Genomic DNA, 27,164 nt, shown 5'->3' with positions numbered 1-27,164 from the left:
CTAAACGACCAGATCTGTCTGCCAGACAATAGTCAACTTTATCGAACAAGAAAACCGTTCCCCAGGCCGGATGAAAACAATAGACGACACATTGCAAAAATAACCTCCTTCCTAACATCACACCATCCAGCCAGACACAAAACGCCTATCAGCGGATCCGTCGTGTATCGAACGAAATTCCTAATCGCCCGCTCTTCTATTTTGCTTCTTTCGCTGCTACTGCTGCTGCTGTTGTACCATTTTTTCTTATGGTTTGTTTATGTTTGTGAGAGCTATTTTTACCCGTACATCAGGAATGCATGAATCATCGGGAAAATACCCCCCGTCGTCGCACACGGCGCTTATCACAACTAAACCACCACCCACTTGAGAAGCTTTCCCACGCTCTGGCACTCTTCGTCTGCTTCAGCCCCTTTCGTGGTACCGTACACTGCACTCGGTCCTGATCGATTTTTTTCCTCTCGAACAAATCACTATACCGAACGGAGTTTAGCGTACTATCGCACTCACGCCAAATGTTCCCTCTTCCTTGCCTAATCTGCCAGGCACCGCACCGGGAGTGGTTGAGATTTCGCCTTTCCTTTTCCCGCAGGGAAATCCTTGAAACCGAAATCAAAAGGCAGATTTGTAGGCGCGTACTAATTCCCCGCACACTATTTATCACAAACTGTTCGGCTCAGATTGACAGAACCTCTGGAGCTGCTTGCTGGTTCAAGAACTGGGATACACTTCCGAATCCCAAATCAACTGATACACTCTCCACAACAATCAACCACAGCACGAAACGAGGCAACTTCCGATCGAAACGATACCCGGCGTAAGACTGATTGATGAACAACGTGCTTTGGTCGGTCTCGGTCGAGCCAAACACGGCATGGCCACGGGGCACGGGGTACGGCTGGCTGGCAGGCGGACGAATAAACACCGTCGTCGCGATCCAAGCCGAACCCGAGCTCGAACGTAAACACACGTACGCCCCTTACAATTACAACTACACGCTGATACGAAGCGTTAGCAAACGTCACCACAGCGTGACCGCATCGCTCAACACGGTTTGCCTGTGTGCTGTGGGTGAGTTCCAAAATGAACCTAGCTGCCATGGTAACTGGACGTACCATTTGTTTCGGGCACTCATCGTTCATATAGTGTTGGAGCAAAAATAGACCGTACACTGGTAGAGTATTCTACTATTGGAGTTTGGATCAAAATAGAAGTCAATACTGTACGATGAACGCTAACAAACGCTACTGAAATTGCCGATGAACTGTTAAGCCGTGTTTACCAACACCGCCAGTGAGAGCTTTCACAGTAAATTGCTTTCGCGTGTTATTACGTTGTTACTAAACGCTTACTGACATTTTACTCAGTTTAGGTGAGTTTAAATCCAATGAGCTATTTTTGCTGAAATAGTCACCAATTGGAAATTGAGGGTCAATTAAAATCGCAATATAGGAGCCCCTGCTTGTAAAATAAATTTGAATAAAGTTTTCTGATGATATACCAAATTTCTAATAAATGCGTCTTATTTCGTTAAGTGTTGCATTATGATGTTGAAATTTACAAAATCTTCCTGCCTCGTGTCTAAGGTTTTATTTATTATAGATTATTAAAGGTTTGACAGGCCGGTAAATGTATATTATCGTTTCTATTTCAACCCAGAATTACCCGGTAAAATCAGTCCCATTTCCAGTTTTGAGATGTTATTTAGAGTTTTTTTTTTCTAATTCCCGTCGTAATAAGTAAAGCCATTCTAATTTTCATCATTTGTTGGATGGATTTAATGAATACTCCAAAAGTTCTTGACTAAAACACACTTACCTTCCGATCCGTGAACTTTGAAATCACTGAAAAGCGGCTATTAAAGCGTATTATTGAAATTACGCAACTGACTTTATTTCTAAAATTCGTCGTACCGTTTCAAAATCCGTCCATCAAAATTGTTCATCGTCCGAACTAAAAATCATAACAATGTTTACGAAGCTAACGCGCTTGTATTTTTGTAGGACGGCATGACAAATGTTATTCTATAAAATTTCTGCAGGTCAGGCAAGTTTTTCTGGCTGTAGAATAACGACATCGCCTTGCGTGAGTTATTTTCATTTATGAATGACGGAAATTAAAACGATTAGTCGACATTGTCTTCTTCGTCGCACGAAAAAACGTAGGAAATTTGGCTGGTAGGACTTCTTTAATGATAAAAAGCATTTGAATAGATCTCAGCTCACTTTGATTGATCGCATGTGATAGACAACAAACTAAAATATTAGGGAATAACTAGTTTTGCATTGTGTGTCATAAAAATGCTGATATTTTTAATGATTTGTGTTGGATAGGACGGGAATAGGTAATTACGACGATGTAGCAACATACCCTATTGCATCAATGAAAGATCGAATGCTTAATGTGACACTCAAACTATATTCATTTATCTACGAAAAGGTGTTTTGTTTTAATTAAGCCACTACCTACCTAGGGCCTCCACGTGACCATACCAGGAGCTCCCGCGAATACAACGTATATTCGCTATGAGTCAGGTAAAACAGTAGAAGGTGCGGGTTCGTGTGGTCTTCAGTTTTTAATCTAACAACTGTAGTTTTAGGCACCCATTGAACCACACGACTTTATTTTTCAAGTGTTATATGTTTTAATTATTCAAGTGTTATTAATTTAAACTAATATTTCTAGTAGACTATTTTCAGAGAGCGAAATAAGGCGGTATAGTTTTGCTAATTGCAGCCTGGCTGCTGATCGTAATACCATTAATTCATCTCCGAGGGCTCGATAAGATACTCCTACTCCTCGGTTGGTACGGGAGGTCCACGTTTATTTATAAAAACGTAGTACATTGTATTCTTGTAAAGTTCAACTCGACACCCTGTTTATAAAAGGGAGTAACTGCAAAATGTAAACATCTAGAGTGAGAGTTTTTATCCATGCAAGTTTAGCAGAAAATGGCTCTCACTCGGTTTATTTACATTTTACAGTTTACATCATTTTGAAAAGTTGGTAAGGAACTGAACAAACTTAAGAATGCGAAAACTAACTTTTAAGGAAACTCGAAGAAAATTCTCTACAACTTTGCACCGGATGAAAATAGAAAGAGAAATATCCTGTAAAAAATATTTTTTTAAATTTTTCTCGTAGTAAGCAATGATTAAGGCGGAACCGAAAGTGGCTAACGTTATTGTGTTAGTGCGACAAACACTGTACTGTACATTTCATGTGTTCGTGAAAAACCTAAACGTTTATTTGAATATTGCATTAGTATTGGTAATATATGTCAAATAGCGGAGCTTGCAAACATAAACAGCTGATCCGCAGCCAACCGCACTGACTACAAACATCCCGAAAAAGGGTTTGTTTTCTTTATCAAGGCATTCCGATTCAATCAAAATATACAGCAGCAACTGAATAATGCGTAGGATCACTAGGAGGTTTAATTAATCCGCTTGCATCGGATTGTGTGTTTGATTCCTGCGTTTGCGTTTTGTTTGTTTACTTCACTCTAAGCTCATCGATGCGGCGAAAGTTGAAAGCTCTTTAAAAGCTCATTGATGTGACGAAAGTTTGATACTGTGTTGCTGCTTTTTCGGAAATCGCTAGTTCAACGAAATATGTGCGCAACCAAATATCTATGAACTAATTCCAAATTATACATTGGTCGCTTTTATGAACACGTAATGATCGATATGATCAGTTAAATTTATTTTCCATTAGCAATTATGTTTTGCTGAACTTTATTGATACATAGCAGATCGATAAATTGAATTACAAGTTTTAGGAAATTATAACAGCACTGGAAGCACTGATTACGTGGCGAAAGCGTGCTCTGCCAATACAGATGCATTTTTAAGGCGCAAAACAATACATGCTTCGAATGGTAGCCATTTACCCAGCCATCTTTGAGCCACTTTCGGTTTCCCCTTAACCTTTAAAACTTTCATATTATGTGAAGTATTCATACGAACAAATGTTTCGACGAAATTATATTGCAAACATAAAAGCAAAAGACGCTAAGAAAAAAGTTTCTCTCTTTGCTCTTTTGGACCACAAGGCGTCGACTTCAACACAATTGCTCGGAATGTACACGCAAAGAAAGCCTTCCAATATAGAGTCATTGGTGGCCTCCTCATGGTTTAAAAACAAGCCCTTAACCTTAACGAAACTAATCTTTCGATTTGCATTAATTGAGATCATTGGTAAGACATTAATGGGCATAAAAACGTCATGTGGACCTTTAGTAACAACGTACATAACAAAGACGATAACAACGATATCGTATAAATAACCTCAGCTTTTTCCGAAGTTAAGACAGGCAGCAACATGCCTGAGAGAATTATTATCTTTTTTGTGAGGAACTTGTCCCTTCTGAAGTGTTCGACATTTGTGAGCCAATTTCAAAAAGCGACCGATCAGGAAGTTGTGGGAATTTTGCCCCATACATCGGCAGTATTAATCAAGTAACAATAGCTCCAAAAGCCGGTCAGCTACTAAAAGTAATAAATGAAAGGACACAACTAATACTTAGTTTTAGAGGACCCTCCTAATAACCGAAACATCGAAATCAATAGCACCACTTTAACTACTCGAAATCAAAAGCACCATATTTTTTGACGAAGGACCACGTCTTTGTTTACTATACTGGGATTGGGTAGCACTTTGTGAAAACGATAGAAATAGAAGTGTAACGTTTGAATGAAAGATTTCAAATGGTAATAACTACTAGACTACTGAACGAAACTAAATAATTTATATGTCGTTGGATAGATAAAATGACCAGCAATTCTACGGAGGGGGTAAGAAAGCAATTTTATGGAGGCTCTAAGAGGGGGGCTCCTATACAGATGAAATAATAACAGATTTTTTTTCTATCGTGTACTGAGACACCTTCTCCTTCTAAGAGAGCGGCTCCCATGCAAATGAAATACAAATTTCCTCATAACTGGAGAACTAATTAAGCAAATGGAACCAAATTTGGTATGTGAAGGTTTTGGAGGCAGGATTTTTTTCTATGGTGAACTAGAACCCCTGCCTTCTTTAAGAAGAGAGGATCCCAAACAAATGAAATACAAATTTCCTCATAACTGGAGAACTAATCAAGCAAATGGAATCAAATTTGGCTTGTGGGGGTTTTTGGGGGGCATGAATTTATTTTATTATGGTTTGAGACCCCCCCATGTAGTAGGAGGATAAGGACTCTTATACAAATAAAACTGAAATATTTGCGTGTGTGCCATATTTTCTGCTATGTAACAAGTGGTAAGCTGTGAAAATAAACTAGTAAAATCTCGGCAGTGAATCGACGCCGCTAACTTACGTGCCTATTGCCAAAAGAGATTGGCAAAAGAGAAGACATTCGAATGGCACGTCATATTTGCGATGAACGTACTTTGGCTTTAATGTTTTGGCCCTTTTAGAGGCCACAAGCGAGTTAAAGCGAATGATATAGTCCTATGTCACCCTTTCGTACAACCCTTAGGGCTGTATACCCTGTAGTTTTATTTACCTAATCTAGAAATCATCTGCTTTCAGAATATATTTCGATATACGGATGTATTACAAAAAGAGAGATCCTCAGCGCTGTGCCACATATCTGTTCACGCGCACGCCGATCGGTAGCGGCCTATACAAAGTGGCGTCTTCATAATAAAGGTAATCAACGCGTAACTCTAAGACGGAAACACTGATATTGAAAATAGCCGATGCGAAGCAACAAAAAATCGCCATCTGTTCCGCAATCAATTTTTCGAATACCTTCCTCATAAAGACCCCAATGTTCATAATTTAGTATACGCAGAGGAATTTTTTGAAGGGACAGTATGCCATCATATCCAGCTTTTAACGAGCCATAATGGCGGACGGTGTTCGTAATATTTGGACAGAATTTTCGGCAACTGCTAAATACATCGCACGTTTTCCTTCCGCACGTTCCTTCAGTTTTACCGTGACCGTGCGGATAGAAAACGTGTGATGTATTTAAGAACTGTCAAAAATACTGTTCAAATATTACGAACACGGATTATGCTGTCCGCTATTATGGCTCGTAAAAAGCTGAATGGAAAACACACGTGTGTTGAGTGGTCTTGCTGCAACCATATGTCAGTCAGGTTTAATACTGCGCATGCTCTGCGCCTCCAGATCAGTGCATACTGCGAATTTGGGTCAGTGATTGGATGTCCAACATACTAAAACTCGTGCAAAATTTATCCACTGTAAATGGTTTGCTCACTAGGCCGATTACTTACTTACTTACTTAGTTGACGGCCTAAGTCGATTACTTACGTACTTAGTAGACATCTTATGACAAGGCCTATGTGACGTAATCCTCTATCTAATTCGGTCCATGGCATCTGGTCTCCGGCTTCGAGGGCACCCAGTGCTTGTCACATCTCGCTCTACCTGATCTTTTCAGCCCGCTGCACGTCTCTTGATCATACTCCTTCCAGATTCGATCCGAAAACCATTTTTTTCAGGATCTCATTTGCACATAGGCCCTTTTCACATATTGCTCTAGAGTTTTCTGCAAGACATGTCCTGCTTAACTTATCCGTCCAGCATTTTCTGAACACTGGGTTCGCCGTAGAGACGCGCGAGTTCGTGGTTCATTCTTTGGATCCACACACCGTTCTCCCCAAGCAGCACTTGCAACATCTTCCATGTGGCTATTAAGTCTTGTTTAAATTGCAAAAAACTTCACCGGTTACAGTATTGAAACACGCAACAAATAAGCAACTTCATGTTATTAATATGGTGGATTCAGGTTATCCAATACTTATACTGGCTGTCACAAATATATTAGTCTATATCTAGTAACATGAAACTTCATCGCAACATCGTGTTATTATAATGCCATTGCTAAACAATAATGTCACATGATGTTGCATCATGTTGATTATGGTATATTGTTAAATAAAATGTAACCAAACAAATACAACCAATGTAACATCATATTACGCCATATTTTTATGAAAAAATATTTTTCAACGAAGGAATGTTTTTATTTTAACAACAATTACACGAACATTCATCAGGAATCCATGACATTTACTAAAATATTATTTGATTACAGTATCTAGTTCGATTTTACACCGCTTTTTTCCATCGTAAACGAATTCTTAATCTGGCTGGGTTAATTCTTTAAACATGAAAATTAATAAATTAATAACTTTCACAAGGCGCATCAAATAATACAAAGCAAAATTATATTTTGCACGATAAATTTTGAATGGCATAGAGATTAGCTCATAATAGGCCCAAAAAACTAAAGTCGCATTAAGGATATTAATGTAAATAATTTTTGTCTTGGAGCCCAGAGAGGAAATCCCGGTTCCCGCTAAACATAATTCGTGATGAAGTTGCTCATAATTGTTTGGTTTTTGTGCGAGGGAAAAAGAGAAGAAAGTATTTTTGTTTTTGTTTTCACGCAAGTTTTGACAATGCGACATAGGATTTCGTGTGAGTGCGAACAGGCATAAAATCTCTTTTAGTATCGTAGTCGCAAATACCTGCTTGTATTTAGATAACGCGCATTGGTTTTTGTGCGAGAAAAAAAGAGAAGGAAGTATTTTTTTGTTTATATTTTCACGCAAGTTTGGACAACGCGGCATAGGATTTCGTGGGAGTGCGAACAGGCTTAAAATCTCTTTTAGTATCGTAGTCGCGAATGGATAGATAACGCGCATTGATGTTCCATAAAACATCTGTGTAACAATTGGTTGCATATAGGCTCCACCTCTTGCGCTTTTTCAATCACATAACAGTTCGATAAAGGTAACTGATGCGAACTTTTACCATATTTGAATGTTTCAATTATAGTTGCGTAACCCTTCATGCAACAAATGGTGCTGCTTGGGTCTTGTTTAGTCTTAATAATCGTATGTCGTGATGGGCCCCGATGGCTGGCACAGTTTACAGAATCCGGTTAGGAGTCCAGTGATTGTTCATAGTTCACAACGTGTTAAGTTTAGTAAGTTTTGGCGACTACAGGATTTGGGTAGATAAACTGCTTAGTTTGTCTGCAACCAGAAGGGATAGTATTCACCTATTCTTATTCACCTGCGATTGTGAAGGTACGCGCCAGGAACGGTTCAGGGTTAAAAATCCGCCGATCCATGATATTGCTACTGTCTTACCTGACCTACTGCGAATATACGTGTTATTGCAACAAAAAGGTAATATACCGTTTTATTCGTTTATAACGCATATGCAGCTAATATCGATAACAAACGATTTTTTGTAAGTTGTGCTTTTGTTATTGCATTTAACTCGTAAAAAGTTGCACAAATAACGATTCAGTTTCACAATACAATTATTCCGTACTACTGGCACTTGAAATATAACGTTTAAGGACGTTTTTTAATGATCAAAATTAACGATATTTTCGATACAAGGGCGATATTTGTCGAAACCTTTCGAACCAACACGATCCCGCGAATACAACGCATATTCGCAGTGAAACAGGTAACACAGTAGGTTGTCAGCAAATTCCTTGGCATCGGTTCCGCTGTGACCGGGCACTCAGAGTAGTAGGATTTTGTTCTAGCGATAGAGCCTCCTTAGTACTGTGCTGCACACCCAAACTAATTAAAACACGCATTTAACGGGCATTCAATGCCAGTAGTGCAGCTTGACTATATGTAAAGACTCCGATTTTCGCATGCCTATTTACCATGATGGAATGGCAATACCAAATGGGCATTTTTTATTTTTACTCTGATAAATGATAAATGATTTATATTCGCTTTTCAATATCAATTCTGCAAAATGCTCTAAATCACCAAATTACATAATCTTATACACTGGCATTTTTCACAAAATATTTACCGTAGCTTTTTTGTTGTCACTGAGTTATCATTTATCTACTCAAAAAATTCATATCTCAAGCAAGCATCGCTTTATTTAAATATTTTTGATGAAAATGTAAGAAAGTTTTCTCAGCAATGCAAAAAAAAAATCATTTGGAAAATAGGTTTTCTCAGATTTTTCAAAAGTGATTCCAAAAAAAAATCGAAAACACTATTTATCTGTGTAGATGTGTAGATTTGTAAATAAGCAAATAATGTGTCAAATGATCAAGTAATTTTATCTAAGAAACGCACTCCAAAAATCAACAAAGTTAGATTTGGTCGAAACCTGTTAGAAGTGTCGATATAATAAACCTGGCAAACAGCTACTTAAGTAAATAGAAGAATAACAAAAGTAAAAGCATTCTATTATTATTAAACAAACCATGCCTGTTAAAAAAGTACATATGGAAATAAAGATAGTTAACTTTTAGTTCCATAAAATACACTCTGTTTTTGTGTCTGCGCCGATTGGCGCGTCACACATCCTACCGTTACGCGAGTAGCCACGGTGTACCCGCTGCTTACAGATGAATGAAATGAACATCATCTCATCGCAGTCGCACACTTTCCTCTGCTGAACGTTTATGCGTTTGTTTGGTTCGAAACAATATTTTTCTCATTCCCGCATGGCACCAGGGCCGTACTCAGCAGCAATTTAGACTGGTTTTCCGCCTCACCCACCCGCTTGCTGAGTGCTGACAACAAAATACAGCTCACCCACAATCCAGCAATGTTGAATGCTCTGCCAAGCGAGGCGAATATGAAATGACTTCCATTTTTTAATGAAACCTCTCTCTACTATGTTTCTCCGGTTCATAACAATAATACTCTCCCTAATGTTCAGGCAGTCAGTCAGTTGTACCTACTTCCATTGCTGGTTGAATTTATTGCCGGAGTAGATTTGCATGCATTCATAAGTGAGTAGTGTGAACCTCCATCCGAAAGGGGTTCGAATAAAACTCTCAAGACTTACTTATATAAAAAATGCACCATTCCACTTAGAAGCTTTATATTTTGCCACAATGACCAGCTCTGAATACAGCGCCCCCGAGAGAGACCATTTTTGGTTGACTGCGCAGAGCAGACCGTGATATCGACCAGCACGGACGATAATCTGATAATTACTTCATTTTGCGGACGCTTTCCCTCCTTCACCTTGCCCCACATGTAAACGCACAGACCTATACCTACACCTGACTCCTCAGCAGCAGCGGAGCGAAGTCATGGTAGGAGTTTTCCAAGTTCAACCAGTGCGTTTCGATGGCTAGAAACGACGAAGGAGCAAAGCGACTGAAGTGGAGGGAGGTAGCACTGGATTAATTATTTGCGAAAGCACCCAGCTGGAACGAAGAATGTCAAGACTCCGCACCCAGCTGTGTACAACAGACTGACCGTCCGTCGGCGGACCATGCCGAGCTTCAAAGCATTCTTCGAAGGTCTGCGAAGAACGTACCCAGGGCTTACGTGGCGGCTCACTGCGGTTGCTGCGGTGCGGTGTTAGGAAACTGGACGCCTTCACGGAGGAAAATCTGAAACGCGGCCAACCGGACCGTAGCGGTGGGAAACGCAGTTTTTCGATTTTATTAACCCAACAATGCATTGCAATAATGGTGTTGTGGTGCGCAAGTCCACCCGGTGTTGGACGCTGGCACGTCCGTCGCGAAGTTGCAATCCTTCCTTTCACAACAACCGACAACAACACGGTTGTAAGCCGGCTGTAATCTTCTAGTTTCCGTCACCGTCACCGTCTCCGTCTCCGTCGCCGGTTGTGGCATGTGGCCGGTAGCGATTTGGTTTTCATGTTTACAGACAGGAATTGGCATATTTTCAAACAGCAATTAGAGTAGTTACTAAGAAAGTGGACTGAATTCTTGGAAAATTGACCTTTATTAACTCAGAAAGAAATGATTTTTATGATATTTTACAACTAGCGGTGAAATTCCGCTCTTCCAGTTGATTAGTATAGCAAGTATAGAATGCAACAAAATATCTCCTAGAAGATTTTGAAAAATCTTCGCTAAACATATTGTGTTCTTTCTATATTATTTCTTTACAGCTTATTACGACTACTTTTTACGACTGCAAACCGATTTTATCTCTGAACCAGAACCACTTTATCCAGATCATTCTACGTCTACCGCTTTTATCGCCCATTCATTTAAAGCCATTATTACGTAGGACTGCGCGCGCGCCCGGCAGACTGCTAACGGGAGCCCGTACCTCTCCGTCCGTCCGGAAAGCCGAATAACGCACAGACCGATTTTTGTTGCTATTGAAACAGTTGGTGTTCTACTTTTGGCAACGTTTGGAATTGAACAAAATACGCACCAAGAGGGAAGGACCGAGGAAGGGGATAGCTGGACCTGGAAGAGAGATATCGCGAAAACCGAACGAGATAAAAAATAGGTGAGTCACCGAACCGATTCCAGCAGCAACAGCAGTAGCAGCTGAAATTGAAATTGGTTTCGAACGCTGTACGCTTTGGCCTATTGGAGTTCTCTTTTTTCCACGTTCACATGAATAAGAGTACTAATATGTAGCACAATGGATGCTTATTTCATACCAAACAACGCGTCGGCCAGAACGGAACGAGCTCATCCGCACAGAAAATCCCCAACCGCTCGAGCAGAGTGAAAAATCGTATTGAAAAATTTCGGCAAAAATAGTTATCTAATGATAGGCAAAATTTAAATATTTAAATTTATTAGTTTTTAATTTTGACACAGAAAAATTAGACTCTAAAAACCTGGATGAATACCAATCCATAACACGTTACAGAAAAATGTTATGACAAGTAATTTTCTGCAATCATATATTTTTTCTACAGCATTGGAACAAGGCCCCATACATATTGAGGAAACAGCAAGCAAAAAGTCATCAATTATAATGACCATATTCCGCGAATCAAATATTTACTCTGCTCTTAACGTATTCAGTAATTACAAATTGATTTTTTTTACCAACTGCACGATCGGTAATTATTTCGGGTTTTGGTTGAATACGACAAACAACCACTTAACCGTATCATAGAACATAGGGTAATAAAAATTTCAACCATTAACCGTTCAACGAACGAACAAACCAAAAGCTTCATATCGACAAAAATAACCATGATCATAAATAAAAATCTGCTCACATTTGTAGATACAAAATTGTTATTCCACTTAACCAACAGTTTCCATTTCATGATTGTATTTTGTTGGTTCAAAAAAGCTACTTCCTATCTATGGTAAACAACGAAAAGCGTAACAAATTTCATTCCGAATAAATAGCTTCCAAATTTTGTTAAAAATGTAAACATTCTCAAAACGTGCCGTAAAAGCCTATGAATCAATCAATGAATGATCAATTAAGTCAACGGATGAACATCGCCAAATCTTTCGATTCCAAAAATTTAAGCCTAAAAGTCTAAATCAATAAATCGGTGAGGAACCGTGTGGTACATCCCAAGTAACAATTTGAGTTTTATTACGCTCTTATGATGGCATATACAGTTCATTCCCTTACTGTTGATACTACGGACCATTCTATAAATTTCGGATAAAGATATCAAATTTATACATTATTAGGTCGAAGTGTATGCTACAATTCGATACCTTGGCAACAATCTATAAATTCCATTCTTTAAATATTTTAAATAATGGAACACAATTCGGCCGGTGTCACATGTGGGTTCATAGCCCAAGACGGTCTAACTTATGGTTTTCCAATTATTACCTAACTAGTTGAGCCCGAATCTTACAATCCGGAAAATATAAATGTCTGTCAATAAAACTAAACGGGTAGAAGTTTAATCTTTGTATTAGTTCTTTGAGCTTTATATTAAATTTATGTGCTTCACAATTTATGTGTTATCACCTTCTTCTTCTTCTTCTTCTTCTTCTTCTTCTTTTTCTTCTTCTTCTTCTTCTGCTTCAGCAGCATAGAGCCGGGGTGGCTCGTGCTGTTTCAAGCACTCGTCTCCATTCAACTCGGTCTTGGGCCACTCGTCGCCAATTTCCTAGTCGTCTCAGAAGTCGCAAATCGCTTTCGCCCTGGTCGAGCCATCGTGCACGTTGGGCGCCCCTGTTCCTGGTGCCGGTGGGGTTGTTGAAGAGGACTATTTTCGTCGCACTGTCGTCCGGCATCCTTACGACGTGTCCAGCCCACCGTAGCCTGCTAACTTTCGCTAGATGTACGATGGGAGTCTCCCCAAGCAGTGCCTGTAGCTCGTGATTCATACGCCTCCGCCCCACTCCGCTTACAGTTTCTACTCCGCCAAATATCGTCCGCAGCACTTTCCGCTCGAACACGGCAAGGGTGCGTATGCCCTCCGTGAGTAGCGTCGCGGCTTCAAGTCCATAAAGAACTACCGGTCTAATAATGGTTTTGTACATTGTTAGCACAGACTAACAGACGTAACACTGAAGCCTCATTCCATCGCCAATAAAAACGATCATTTCAAATGTTCACTTAAGCCAAGACTCAAACAACAGTAGCTGCGCGAGAACGCCGCTCGCTTGCACTGGCGCTGTTGTCAGATAATATACAAGTAAATTTATAGCATTGCTAAATTTATATCACGCTACTTTGCGTAGTGCGAAGACTGCACCAGGTGATGCTAGTGTTTTTTTCAAGTTCTAGGGGTGTCATTGAAACGATGTTTTGCTAGAAAATTTGTTCGAAGTGTTACGTCTGTTAGTCTGTGTTGTTAGGTTCGTGCGGCGGCGTATGGTTCATGATCGTAGCGTTTTACGAAGGGCAAAGTAGGCCCGATTTCCCGCTTGGATGCGCCGCTGGATCTCCTTACTAGTGTTGTTGTCCGCGGTCACCAGCAATCCCAAATACACGAACTCCTCTACCACTTCTAGTTCGTCGCCGTCAACGCTTACCGTCCGTGGGAGGCGCGCGTTTGTTTCCTTTGAGCCTGTTCCTTTCATGTATTTGGTCTTCGACGCATTTATTTTTAGCCCAATTCTCCTAGACTCCGCTTTCAGTCTGGCGTAGATTGCCTCCGCCGTCGCAAAGTTCCTGGCAATGATATCGAAGTCATCTGCAAAGCCTAGAAGTTGGCTACTCTTGGTAAAAATCGTGCCTCTCGTTTCGATGCCCGCTCGTCGGATCACCCCCTCAAGAGCGATGTTGAACAACATGCAGGATAGACCGTCACCTTGTCTCAACCCTCGCCGCGTCTCGAAGGGACTCGAGAGTGTCCCAGAGATGCGTACGAAACACATCACTCGATCCAATGTAGCTCTGATCAGTCGCGTCAGTTTGTCCGGAAAACCGTATTCGTGCATTATCTGCCATAGCTTGTCTCGATCGACTGTATCGTATGCTGCTTTGAAATCAATAAAGATGTGATGCGTGGGCACCTTGTACTCCCGACATTTCTGCAAGATCTGTCGGATAGCAAAAAGTTGGTCCGTAGTTGCGCAAGCTTCCATGAAACCCACCTGATAATTCCTTACGAAACCTTGTGCTATCTGTGACAGCCGGCGTAACAGAATCTGGGAGAGTACCTTGTAGGCGGCGTTTACCAGTGTAATACCATACCGTGTTATCACCTTGTAGATCACTATTGAATTGTTTTGCGGTCCGACATTTTGTTTAAAAGTTATAAGCAAAACTGTAAAAATTACGTGACATGATTTTCTCCGGAACCGCTCAACCGATTTCAACAATTTTAGTATCAAATGAAAGCTCTTGCTACCACAAAGACTTTGGGAGAGTTTTATCGTAAACAATCAAGTGGTTCAAAAGTTGTGCTTAAAAATGTGCTTTTTCAAGGTGTCAATCAGTCGAACGTTTCTCAGAGATTGCCAAACCGATTTATGCGCTATTAGTCTCATTTGGCAGGTAATATAGCCTCATAGATTACTATTGATTCGTTTTTTGATTAGATGTTTAATTTGATAGTTATGAGCAGTCGTGTACAGCATTATAAAATTTACAATTATTTATAACGATTTTAACCAGATAATTAATCAGATTTCAATTATCTGAGTATCAAACGAGAGACCTTAACGCTGTGAACATATCTGCTAAATCATATTAGAATTGGCCTTACCAGACAAAAGTTATTTGAAAAACATTGATGAAATTATTTAAGCAATCTTTACTGATATGAACCAAATAGAAAAAAAAGCGATCATGCGCTCTAGCGTAAAAATGCATAATTTTCCAGGTGGTGTGTCTTTGGAAAAGTTTATTTAAAAAATATGTCACAACTTTCTACACTATTAGGGTGACCGTAAATCTACCTATTAGGGTGATACAAATTTTTGTTTTTTTTAAATGCGTCCAAAAAAGTACAGTGTCTTCACAAAAGATGTAGAACACAGTAAAATAAGCAACTTTGCTGTACACAGCAACTATCTATCTCTCACTGGTTGCGAAATGTAATGATTTTTTTTAAATGCAGCGAAAATTGAGATATCGTAAAGCGGCTACGTCACAATTTAGATAATTAATTTTTACACGTCAAAAAATCAGCCAAAGCGGTCCTCTAGATACTGAGATACACGCACCATCGCTGAAAATACATAGTTTCGAGGAAAGCGCGTTTAAACTATTGTACAGCATTGCACTTCCCTTCAAGTTATCTCACAGTTTTACTGCTAATTCTCAACGAGACCACGTACCGAAAAATACTTTGGGCTCAACATTTCTGAAGATAAAAGGCTTCTGAAAATGCAAATCACAGAAGTTTTTCGACTTTCCAGTGAGGGTCCCCCTTAAATATCAATCCTGCCCAAGAACCTATACCGATACCTATAAAAAAGGATTTCTGTCTGCCTGTCTGTCTGTCTGTCCCTATGTTCCTTTTAGAATCGAAAACTACTGAACCGATCGGCGTAAAAATTTGCATGTAGGGGTTTTTGGGGCTACGGAAGGTTCTCTCGATGGCAAAAGACCACTCCCCCACTAAGAGGGGGGCTTCCATACAAATCTATACCTATAAAAATGGATTTCTATCTGTCTGCCCGAATGTTCCTTATAGAATCGAAAACTACTGAACCGATCGGCGTGAAAATTTGCATATAGGGGTTTTTGGGGCCAGGGAAGGTTCTTATGATGGTTAGAGACCCCTCCTCCCACTAAGAGGGGAGGCTCCCATACAAATGAAACACGTATTTCTGCATAACTCGAGAATTAATCAAGCAAATGGAACAAAATTTTACATGTGGGTGTTTTTGGAGACAAGATTTTTTCCTATTGTGAATTGAGACCCCTCCTCACTTTAGGAGGGGGGGCTCCTATACAAATGAAATACAAATTTCCTTATAACTCGAGAACTAATCAAGCAAATGGAACAAAATTTGACATGTGGGTGTTTTTGGAGACAAGAATTTTTTCTATGGTGAATTGAAACCTCTCCCCACTTTAGGAGGGGGGGCTCCTATACAAATGAAATACAGATTTCCTCATAACTCCAGAACTAATCAAGCAAATGGAACAAAATTTAGCATGTGGGTGTTTTTGCAGGCAATTCTATGGTGAATTGAAACCCGTCCCCTTTTTAGGAGGGGAATAATGACCCCTCTCTATTTTAAGAGGGAGGGGGGCTTGCATACAAATGAAATACAAATTTCCTCATAACTCGAGAACTAATCAAGCAAATGGAACAAAATATGATATGTTTTTGGGTATTTGGGTGGGATGGGGACATGGTTTGGGTGTTTTTGGAGACAAGAATGTTTTATATGGTGAATTGAAACCTCTCCCCGCTTCAGGAGGGGGGGCTCTTATACAAATGAAATTGTATTGTATCGCGTTATAATTGTATTGCGTTATGGTCAACCGAGAATTGGTGCTCCGCAAAATGGTATTCGGCGAAATGGTTTGTAATGATGGCGAATATTTACATCCTATCCGCTTTATTTTATCAGGCTAAGCAATGGAGGGAGTTGTTTTCTACTTTACTGTGAGGAAAATTTGTATATTAAAGCGCCCACTTCCCTGACACTTGTGACAAAGGTCATTCGAGATTGACGATTTATATACAACACAGTTTAATTTGTGGCAATACGAAGTTTGTCGGATCAGCTAGTATTCTATAAATTTATCAGTAAATTACATACACATGCACATGTGTATATGACAATAACTATTACTGCCCATAAATGCATAACAGTCCCATGTGATTTACACTGCTTTGGGGATAAGCCTGGGGATCATCTCTAAATTGTTCATGCTTTCAATACTTCAAACAGTGATGTTATGTTTGTTCCCAAAATTTTGAAAATAATAGCAAACTATGTCAGTAACAAGTTACAAATAAACGCATAACAGTCTCAGTGGTGAAAATATACCTAACAATAAATATCTGCTTTTAGGAAATTGACTGAATATCTACCAAACGCAAAGTTTTGTGGCCTTGGCCTAGAAGAATTCTATTGAACAGAACTTGGAACGGATGTACGGTTCCGAAGATATGCCCGGAACAAGTTCCGGAATATATGAAACTTGAACATAGAAGCACCTTGAATCATAACAAATCCGTCAAGCGAAACCTGCAAGTGCTCGATATTGCAAAACTAGACCATTGGTAGTCGTATAAAATGTTCAAGACATCATCGGTCACGTCTGAACACATCCGGGAACGTTCCGGATCGGGGATCAATTTCTGGATTGAACTAAAATAAAACTTGTGACGTCTTTAAGTACTCAACATTGCAAAAGTAGTTCATTTGTCGTCTTATAAAGTGTCCAGGATTACATTGGCCACAGCCAGACACGTTCTAAGAACGTTCCGAATACATCCAGGAAAATGGCTAGTTTCTAACTTAAACCAAACCCCAGAATGCGATCTCGCTATTAACTCAAAATAACAAATTGCAAATAAAAGGAACATTTTTGGACTGCTTTGAAATATTATACAAATTTATCAGTATATTACATAGACATGCGTATGTATTGATGATAACTACCATAGTGTTATCAAAAAGCAGAATTATGTTCCGAAGGCGTGTCGAATTCTAACTCAAATGACAAATGAGATGGTATAACAAAGGTTCCTTTCTCCAATAGGTGGATTAAATCGGGTTTTTATGCTTGCATTAGGTTTTATTTAACTCAATAAAAATATTATCTCCACTGTGCTGATTCTATAGTGGAAAAATGGCTCTTTTGTGTCTGGCTCGAACAATCTAGCCGAGCAGTCGAGCTGAGCAGCCGAATCGAGCATTTGAATCAGGCAGTTCAGTCAAGTATTTGAGTCGAGCAGTTGATTCGGGTAGACCAGCCGAGCAGTTGAATCGAGTCGAGCTGTCAAGTTGAGCAGTTAAATCGAGTAGTCTAGTTGAACAGTCGGGTCGAGTAGTAAGCCGAGCAGTTGAGTCAAGCAGTCGATTCGTAAAGTCGAATGAAACAGTTGAGTCAAGTAGTTCAGTCGAGCAATTCAATCAAGCAGTCGAGTAAAGCAGTTGAATCGAGCAATCCAGTCGAACAGTTGAATCGAGTAGTCTAGCCGAGTAGATGAAACGAGCAATCGACCGAAACAGTTTTTTTGTATGCCAAAAGGGCATTGGGTTAAAAGGCCATTGCAACATACAAAGGAACAGTTTAGTCTGTATAGTCAGAGTCTGCGCTACAAAGAGATTTACGTAGTCCTACGTCACCTATACGGTCGTGTCTTGTGCACAACCCCTACGCTTTTAATGCTATTAGCTTTATTTTGTCTCGCAATTTTGTCTAGCAATGGCGGAGTTGTTTTCTACGAGGAAAAAAAACCTTTAAACAAACCATTCATGGTATGGTATTTTTCCAAATTTTCAAAAAACTGAGCGATTTAGGGGAAAAACCGTGGAAAATAACGTAATTTACTATTTTACGGGAAAAATTGTGCGGTAATAATAATATCAAACAAATGTTATCGTTGTTTTGAACGTAATAAGCTTAAATTTTATTTATTTCATTACATAAATTTTTTATTCGTCATTAAGTAAATGATAATAATATTAATTTGTTAGTCACTATTGCTATCGGTGGCTATTTGTAGTGGCGATACTCTTTCTTAAGTTCCCACATATTTTTGTGCGGATTTTTCATATTGTAATCACAGACTCGCAATATCTCCTTCAGATAGGTTATCGGCTGCCGAGTAATCCTAACCAAATCCTTAATATTGTAGCATTGATGCTTCTCAAATGCATTGAACAGTATATTCTGGACGGCATTTTTGTCGTAGCAGCATTTTCTCCCTTCGATCTTTTTGCGTTGTTTGTCCTCGATGTTATGCTTGTGATCGGAAACGGGCTTGAAATTGTTCACTATTTTTTCCAGCGATTTAGTCTGGCGTGTCGGTTGCAATGCTCTGCGGATGGATTCTAGCTTCATTTTCATGTAGCAATTGTCATCAAAAGGACGACACTAAAAGGACCCGCTATGAGCGGGTTTCCACGAGATATCTGGCAAATTGAAGTTGCCCAACATAACTATTTGGTCGAGCGGCGAAGCGTCCCTCATAACTGAGTAAACTGACTGGCAGTGAGCGTCAATTAGATTGTTGTCGCGAACACGATCAGGTGGGATGTATTTGGCACATAAAAAAGGAAGCGGTCACTCAGCTTGATGGTCGTCCAAAGCTGTTCTACGCAGTTCCATGAGTCCTTCTCGATGGCTCTCGCTTCCAATCACAACGAAAATGAACGTTCCACCGGAAATACCTGCCGGTGATCACCACACGTACGAAATGGCACGTGTAGGTTAAGTCAATCCAGATTGGAGTCAGCGTCGTTATTGTTAACCCTAATCTTTCCAGAAGCTGTGCGATGTGTCTGTTATAATTATAATCCTTGTTCAAGGCTATGTGGTTTAGACCGTAGTGTTTCTTATCCAAAAAGAAAGCTTTGCGATAGGACTTACTAGGATTTATACTAAACTCATCCTAAATTCATTAATATGATTTTAAAGTTTCGTACAATATAAGGAGTGGATTACAGATTCGGAAATCGTATTCTTTGTTACAAGGGAAATCAACAATAAATAATAAATAGTTACAATACAATTAGTACATGAATCAAAACACATTCCCCGACCTCCTCCGTGATTATTTCTACAACGCCTTGTCCATTCACCAACCGGATACCATCGACTACCGCCCCATTGGTTAAACCGTTGATCGATTGATGAATGCGTGTGTAGTTGAACACATTCGCATTACCTGCGATTATTTTCCTCATACAACCCACTGAGCAATGGACCCATTTGCATTAGAAGCGACCGCAATTGCTTGTTGTGCGCCCAAAGCTTGAAGGTCGCGCACGTAAGAATAAACTACATACTATTTACACCACCTCGGCAATGCAAAATGTTTCTAAACGAGGCGTCAAAATTTTTGCGTGGGATAACACCATGAGCAAAACATCTCCCACACCTCCTTCCATCATCATGCACGGGGCAGCTCGCGCTTGAGTCGTGATTAGCATTTAATTGCCTCTCCTAATCAAGTTCATCGTCTATTCGACGACTTGATCGCTTGATAGATTTCAGTATGCCACGCAGCCCGCGAAAAAAAAACGCCATAAAAGTCGACATTCACTTTCGCTCGCCCGGTTTTGTGTGCAGTCAGCTATTTAAGCCGCACAAAATAATGACCACTTTCGGGGCATATGGTTAATAAAAATTCGATCCGCATTCGTTCCCGAACATTTGAACGGAAAACTAATTGAGGTAACGCTTCATGATCAATCTTTCACTCGCGACGGATTAAATTCAGTCCAATGAGGTAGGGTGACCAAAAATGGACGTTTTTCAATTTTAATTCTGTACGATTAAATTAGGATTTTCTGATTGGATTGAAGTGTAACTTGGTAACTCTAAAATTTACCGCCCAACAAGCTCGCGCAGTACAGTGGAAATGCAATTGAAAGTTTTTAGCTATTTTTAAGCCGGTTGTTGATCGACTAACTTCCATGTAAACCACCGCCGTAACCGGAGTGGGTTGGTCTTCAGAGCAGTGATTATGGTAAACCAACATTTGCAGCTGTTGTAATGTTATCATCGGTTGCAAATTGCAAAAACAGTACCTTGTTTACCAAAGTGTAAATTAAATTGAAGTGAAAGTGGTTTTGATATGATTCGAGTTGCAGAAGGAGATCACGTTTTTCTGCAACCAACTGTGGTTTGCCCGCTAGGAATCAACGACCTTTCGTTCGTTCACTAACGTCACATTACACAGGACATTACCCGTAATAATTCTTGAAAATTTATAGCCTCTTCGAACGAAAAGTTACATCGCATCAGTAATAAAAAATACATCTTTCATCTTTTGCGTCGCTGTTTTTTGACAAATTGCCAAGAAATGTCGCCACATTTGCAGTCGTCCTCTCAACCGCAATTATGATTGATGAAACTACTCGACGGCGGTGTGGCGTGGACGAATGATTGATCGTCGTCAATAAGGCCCAAAATGTCGGCCAATGCAACCGATTCGAAACGACGAGACGGTCTACCGTCTGTCTAGCTAGACTGAATGCACTTTTTGTCACTACCACGTACTGCACACGTACGTATGAGCAGAGCACTTGCTCTCTCTAGTCGGTGGTCGTAGATTGATGGGTAAATTTCAACATGAAGTATCGCGGTTGGATGTCGGTCGGGAGACAGCTGGCAATCAGCTGAGCTGACGGACACGGACGGCGGGGGATGATGCAGCCAGAGTGACCCACTTACTCCGACGGTGATGATGCTGGCGAAAGATGTTGTGGCTGGTATGAGTATGAGCATCTTGCCGGCACGTTCGCGCGTTGGAAAACGGTTGCTGCAAGAACTGCGCGCTAGGGCGAAACCGGAGAGCGTCTGATGGAAGCCGAGTCAAGGTGGATCTTAATTTGTACTTTGGCCGCCAGCGGAACATAGTGTAAAACTGCGGAGAATTGTAGTTTCAACTATCTGGTGTGGAAGACTAAAACTGGTTGTTGGTGGAATGTTATTTGGAATGGGTTTGACCTTTGCATAAAATGCAGAGCAGGTCTAAAGCTTTAGAGATCTACTTTCAATGTTCTTGCTATCCCGTACTATCTATCGAAATATTGATTTTCTTTTTTCTTATGATAATTTTTCAAAGCTTCTATTGAAGGAACTTGAGAAAAATCCCAAAAAAGATCCCGAATCCCGGACGCCATAGTGTCCAAATTGTAGGATGTGCTTTTCAAAATCCTTCTCCTTTATCTAAATGCTTGCGTTGAAACCCTATGGCACTTGATTGACTGATTTGCGCTATTTATTTTATAAAAAGTTATAAAAACAATTACCAATTATATAGTTCAGTGTGATTTATTTAGTAATTGATTGAAAGTTTAACACACAGACGATCAAACACCCGGGCGATATTACAATAGATCAACTATACTGGTCGCAGTAATGAGTCCACAAATGAAAAAAAAAAAAAAAAAAAACTTGCAGTGAATAAAAATGTTTTGCCGACATTTCGTGAAAGACCTTACGCGGAATGTACCATTTCACGGAAAACCTTTTTGCGGAATGATTTCGCAGGGGTGATCCTCTTCTTACTCGCTGTCGCTCGGATCCAGATAAAGGAAAGTAATAAAGGTCAGTATACCTAGGAAAACAAATAAACCTAGACAGCGGTGATTTCCGAGGGGCGGCTGCCCCCACAGTTGCCAGCGCTTCCGACGGTGGGTCGACGGCAGCACTCGCGGCCTGCGCCCGTCTTGCCCTGAATCATCTAGTATTACTATAGATAGTTTTTGCTGGTCTTGTTATTGACTAATGTTTTATGGAAGTCTAAACTTTCTGGAGTTCGATTAGTTTTTGAGTTAAGCAGAACTTTTTGTTTTATTTGTATGAAAGTCTTTATCCCCCTGGGGTGGGGGATCTCAAACCATCATAAAATAAATTCATGCCTTCAAAAACCCCCACATACCAAATTTGCTTCCATTTGCTTGATTACTTCTCGCGTTATGAAGATATTTGTATTTCTTTTGTATGGGAGCCCCCCCTCCAAAAGGGGGAAGGGGTCTCAGTTCACCATTTAAAAAATTCTTGTATCCAAAAACCCCCTCATGCCAAATTTGGTTCCAGTTGCTTGATTACTTCTCAAGTTATGCAGGAATTTGTGTTTCATTTGTATTGGAGCCCCCTCTTCCTAAAGTGGGGACGGGTCTTAATTTACAAGAAAAAAAATTCTTGCTTTCTAAAACCCCCACATGCCAGATTTGGTTCCATTTGCTAGATTTGTTCTCGAGAAAAGAGGAAAAAGGTATTTCATTTGTATGGAAGCCCCCCCCCCCCCCTCCAGGGTTGCCACATGCCCAGATTATTCTGTGTCTAACAGATATTTGAAAGAAATCGCCTGTATGCATAGAATATAGATGTTCGCTAATTACACAGATTTAACAGATTTTCGAGCTTTTACAATGTGAGTGAAAGAGACGGAAATAGTCAGCAAAATGACTCTCCGTCTCTTTTACTCTCATTGTTTTGCATTGGACAGACTTTTGCATAGATACTTTTCCTCGCTGTACAGATGGCCAGATTTCCAACAAAAAACATAGAATTATATGTGGCATCCCTGCTCCGCTCTTGAAGAGGAGAGGAGTCATGATTCCCTTCCTAAAGAGGGGAGGGGTCTCAATTCACTATAGAAAAACTTCTTGCCTCCCAAAATACGCACATGCCAAATTTGTCCAATTGCTTGATTACTTCTCTAGTTCTGCAGAAATTTGTGTTACATTTGTATGGGAGCCCCCCCCCCCTCCCCCTCTTAGGGGGGAGAGGGGTCTCTAACTATCAAGTGAACCTACCTTGGCCCCAAAAACTCCTCCATGCAAATTTTCACGCCGATCGGTGTTTAGTAGTTTTCGATTCTATAATGAACATACCGACAGACAGACAGACAGACAGAAATCAATTTTTATAGGTATAGATTAGGACCCCTCCCCCCTTTTAGAGGGGGCTTCTATACGAATGAAATAAAAAATTTCCTCATATCTCGAGAACTAATCAAGCAACTGGAACCAATTTTGGCATGTGAGGGTTTTTGGAAGCAAGAATTTTATCTATGGTGAATTAGGACCCCTCCCCCTTTAAGAGGGGAGGCTCCCATACAAATGAAATATAAATTTTCTCATATCTCAAGAACTAATCCAGCAAATGGAACCAAATTTGGCATGTGAGGGGTTTTGGAGGCAGGAATTTTTTTATGGTGAATTAGGACCCCTCCCCCTTTAATAGAGGGGGCTCGCATACAAATGAAATACAAATTTTCTCATAACTCGAGAACTAAGCAAGAAAATGGATCCAAATTTGACATGTGGAGGTTTTGGGAGACAGGATTTTTTTCTATGATGGTTCGAGGCCCCTCCGTTCTCTGGAAGAGTGAGCTCTCGTACAAATAAAACAGAATTTTTACGTAACTTAAAAACTAATCGAACTCGAGAAATTTTGGACTCCACCATAGAATATTAGTCAATAACAAAAACACCAAAAACTACCTATAGTAGCACTAGATGGTTCAGGATGATACGGAACGCCGTCGGAAGCGCCAGCACTGCGGGGGGCATCCCCCACACAAATCACATCTGTCTAGGTTTATTTGTTTTCCTAGGTCTACTGACCTCTATTACTTTCCTTTAGGTGGGTCCTAACGAGCGATAGCGAGTAAGGAGAGGAGCACACCCGCGAAATAGTACTTTTCGCGAAAAGGTTTTTTACGAAATGGTATTCCTCGAAATGGTATTGGGCGAAATGTTACAGCGAATATTTAAATACTATCAACTTTATTTTATCGAGTGTATTAATGGTGAGAGTTGTTTTCTACTTTACTGTGAGGAAAAATTCCAAATTTGTATATCAAACTAGCCATGGTTTCATAGTTACGTAACTGCCAAAATGAATCGTCTAAGATTGAACTCCTCAGAAACTTGCAAAAAAACTCGAGATCGTGACAAAGGTCATACGAGATTTACGGTTTATGTACAGCTCAGTTTAATTTGTGGCAATACACGCTATGTCCGAAGGCAATTGTTATTTAACTTTCATGCACCTCAGATTTTTCTTCACAGGATGTTAGTATTGGTCAAAACAATTAATTTAGAGAAGTTCTTAAAATATTCTATCTTGGGTTTTTTTTACTAAATTCTATTTTCAAGGTTATATAGGGGTCATTCCCTCTCAAATGATCATATCCGTTGTAATCGACCACCTCCGATTTCAACAAAATTTGGGTTTAATTGCTCATTCCGACCCCACATTCAATTTTCCAAAGTATTGTACAGATTGAAAATGGAATTTTGTAAAAAACCCAAGATAGAATATTTTAAGATCTTCTCTAAATTAATTGTTTTGACCAATACTAACACCCTGTGAAGAAAAATCTGAGGTGCATGAAAGTTAAATAATAATTGCCTTCGGCCATAGCGTGCAATACCAACTTTGCCGTGTCAACTAGTTGCTAAATAATGCTTCTGAAGACTGAAGGTTGATGAGAAAACTGGCCAGAAATTACTAAAAAAGAAAATGGTCAAAAATGGCCAAACAAGTAGATTAAGCATAAAACCGCCGAGACACATTTCTTAAGGCCAGAACTGGCCAGGAAGAAAATGGTTAGAAAAGTCCAAAAAAATCCGGATGATCAAGGTTAAAATCGTTACAAAACTAAATTTCTAAAGGTCATAAATGACCAAAAAGAAATAATAAAATATGATACTGAATTCAGCATCAAATCATTGAAAATTTGACAAACGACAGAAATTGCAAATCTCTTTTTTAATTTCCATTTTTTACTTTTTGCTTTTTATCACGGAAAGAATTAAAATTGACGGATTTCACGCCAACTCGTCCATGGGTTTGGCAGCAGCACCCTTTCAGATTTCAATGAAACTGTGTGTGTGTGAAGAGTTCATGTAAATAAACAACTTTGCATACCTAGTTTTATCAAAATTGATCTAGACAAACTTTTAGAAAGGGCTCAATTTTTTTTAATAAAAAATAAGGTACCCCGGGGCAAGTGGGAATACGGGGTTAGTGGGAACGAAGCTCTTTACTCTCTTCAGCCTCATTTTCTCCAACTGAGCTTTTCTAGAAATGGAAGATAAAACTCCAACGCATACGGGGCCTATCGACATGATCTTGAAACAATCTCCTCAGATTCATTTTGTGTAAATCGATAGTCGTTCTTTGTAATTAAACCTTCGAAGTGATACCACTGAAGAGTTTCTGTGCCACAAGAAATTTAAAATTATCATAGGTGTAGATTACACAGTCGAATAAACTCTAACTATGCTATTTTTAGATACCTCTTACCCCGAGGTACCTTATAACTCGAAAATATAGGGCCTACGAAAAATTAATTAGACTTCTAGAAAATACTCTAAATTTTCATAAAAAATACTGAAAAAACAAAAAAATATTTTTTACACTGAAAAAAACAGCATTTTAAAAACTGAAAATCGATTTTTCAAAAAAGGCCACCTCAGAAATTGATGAAACTTTTTCGAAGATAGATAATTATGTGGCCTACAGGTCGTAAAAGCCACGAAGAATCGCCCAAGCCTTGCTTGTTAACCAACTGCCGACGACCGACTGTGATCAGCAGTCAGGTCGTTGAACGCGGTCGAAATCAAAACGATAGTGATGATTGCCGACACGATGACACACCGAGCTGTTCACACCGTTTGCCGCGACAGTAGCACTACGTAACTCTGTAGAGATGGTGTACTGCGCGAGACATGTTCTGATGTGCTGGGATAAGAGAAACCTGTCAATGTCCGGTGAGGGGTTCCGTGACTCTAAGCGTTAGGGTGAATAGTTTTCAAACTACTGCCGGACCTCGTCAGATAAACAGCCCTGCGCTTGATACTAACTGGATGTTATATCTAGCTTTTACCAAGTCAGTAATTCGCCTTCTATGGCGGTACCCAGAAATGGAACGAAGCCAATGAACTACTGAGCTGATCATTGACTCGTTAGATTGTTAGCAGGCTCATTATCCTCGATTCCGCAGTGTCCAGGCTTCCAGAGTAATAAAGATTCTGTTCTGTTCTGGCGGAAAAGTTCCCTTAAAGTTGGGCTACACAGTTGAACAAATTGGGATGCTCATTTTGTGGACTTGAGAGCCAGAAGGGCAGCCTGGCTGTCCGTAAAGAAACCGATTTTCGCATACCTATACTTTTGTTTTAGACATGTCTTGGCGCAGATGTATATTGCAAATATTTCGGCCTGTGCAAGGCCCCAATTTTTGATCCATCTGTAAAGAAACAGATGGTACCGGATGGAAGAAGATCAGTCCTTCCATTCTTCCAGATATAGCGATTTGTATAAATTATGTTACATAGAACATCCATGTTAGGCCGTGTCTCCATCCAGTCAGAG

General features: G+C 39.9%; 2 protein-coding genes across 7 annotated transcripts in view; one reads left to right on the top strand and one right to left on the bottom strand.

The window, feature by feature from the left end:
• The window catches only part of LOC128734919 (eIF-2-alpha kinase GCN2), a 181,904-nt gene that overhangs the window by 14,235 nt on the left and 140,505 nt on the right, over window positions 1-27,164 (top strand). The gene's annotated exons all lie outside the window — the stretch shown is intronic.
• Window positions 1-27,164, bottom strand: part of LOC128734921 (ral guanine nucleotide dissociation stimulator-like 1) — a 204,234-nt gene that overhangs the window by 130,685 nt on the left and 46,385 nt on the right. For 2 of the 6 annotated variants that reach the window (XM_053829321.1, XM_053829323.1), the window contains exon 1: window positions 367-784. The exons of 3 other annotated variants lie outside the window; for them this stretch is intronic. The gene's annotated coding sequence lies outside the window, so the exon portion shown is untranslated. Of the gene's footprint in view, window positions 1-282; window positions 785-27,164 lie in introns of those variants that run through there. One more of the 6 variants, XM_053829322.1, reaches the window with a different exon arrangement.

The sequence above is a fragment of the Sabethes cyaneus genome, chromosome 2 (genome assembly GCF_943734655.1).
Source record: "Sabethes cyaneus chromosome 2, idSabCyanKW18_F2, whole genome shotgun sequence".
NCBI classification, from domain to species: domain Eukaryota; kingdom Metazoa; phylum Arthropoda; class Insecta; order Diptera; family Culicidae; genus Sabethes; species Sabethes cyaneus.
Note: the sequence above shows the minus strand (reverse complement) of the source record. Positions and strands in the feature narration are given on the sequence as shown.